Genomic DNA, 1,542 nt, shown 5'->3' on the forward strand with positions numbered 1-1,542 from the left:
TCCTTCCAATTTACTTCTCTGATCATTTTTGCCCTTTCTGAAAATCTTCTTCAGTGAAACTTTAGAAGTTTTGATGAAAATACAGTGACTGTTGCAGAAATGCAGGTCCACAGTGGGACATGCGTTAAGGTGTGTCCTTAAGCCACCTCTCCTGTAGATATGACTCAAGGTGATTTCTGTTCAAGGTACCATAAGTGTGACACCTATAATAGATTCAGGACATTGAGGCAGCCATAACAGCCAACCAGGAACATAAAAGGGAACTTTCAAAATTATTTTAAAAAGTGGCAAGGATGATATGATAAGTATTTAAAACAAAGTTGAATATTTTGAGTGAGATTTATGAAAACATGTAATTTAATCTACAAAAAGGGTAAACATTGACTATATTTTTCAGTCACCTCTCAAATATTTCTGTTTTTTCAAAATAGTGTACGAATACACTGCTTTTCCCTGAAAACTTGATAAACCTTCACACCCACACCCAGTGTGTGTGAGTATATGTGTGTGTGTACATGTGTGCGTGTGTGCATGTGTGTCCGTGTGCGTGTGTGTGTGTGTGTGTGTGTGTGTATGTGTGTGTGCCTGCTCATATGGCTCCCATGGCAGAACTCTCTACATCACAGTTTCAGGGCATCTGTCTTTTCTGGATTCTTAAACCCAGTAACCACCCGGTAATCTGCTGTAGCAGTGCTCTCAGTCCTGTACCATGAATCTCCAGAAATTGATGAGTCCCGTTCAGTGTTAGAGTGGATTGTGAAACCCACTCATTTCAATTCCTGTGGAAGGAATGTTTTCTCATGTCTTGTCACATGCTAAAATTCCCCTAGGACCTCCTGAGATGATCAGCTCCTGAAATTTCACCGCTTGTCTCCTCTGCAGATCATTCATTGAACTTATCAACTCTTGCATTTCTGTTTTGATTAACATGATCCCTTCGATGGAGTGTGTAGAATGTTTATACCTCCTAAGGTAAGAGAAGTGGAAGTCAGTGTAGCTATAGGACAAAATGTGTTAAAATACCCTTTATCAGTTCTATGCGTGTATACTACGTTAGATTTTCTGTCACTCGTTTTTTTTTTTTTACATTTTGTTTCTTGATATGAATGAGAAAATATATATTTGCTATCTCATCAGCTATTTAAATTCAATGTAACTATCCTATGTTGGGCTTCATAGAAAACAAGCTTTGTGCTGGAAAATCTCATGCAGGGATTTTATTTATAATAATCTATCAAAAAGAGAGGCAAGAGGATCTCTAAAAAGGATACATTGACATGTAGTGTAGTCATGATAAAGATTTCAGCTCATCCTTTGTAAATTAATGGAGATGTGATGAGAGGGTCTCTCAAATACTTTGCAAATTTGGTCAAGGTGTACATTGTACTCATGTAACAAGCAAATCCTTTGTGTGGGTCTTCCAAAGTTAAGGTTGTGATGATGGGGGGTTCAAGCTTTTTAATCAGAGGAATCTCCAGAGAGCATATCATGTGGTACCCATCAGCATGCAACACTCCTCAGAGTTGGAGGAAGGAGTGTTAG

The sequence above is a fragment of the Cavia porcellus genome, unplaced genomic scaffold (assembly GCF_034190915.1).
Source record: "Cavia porcellus strain 051 isolate PalLab524CR breed Dunkin Hartley unplaced genomic scaffold, mCavPor4.1 scaffold_16, whole genome shotgun sequence".
NCBI lineage: Eukaryota > Metazoa > Chordata > Mammalia > Rodentia > Caviidae > Cavia > Cavia porcellus.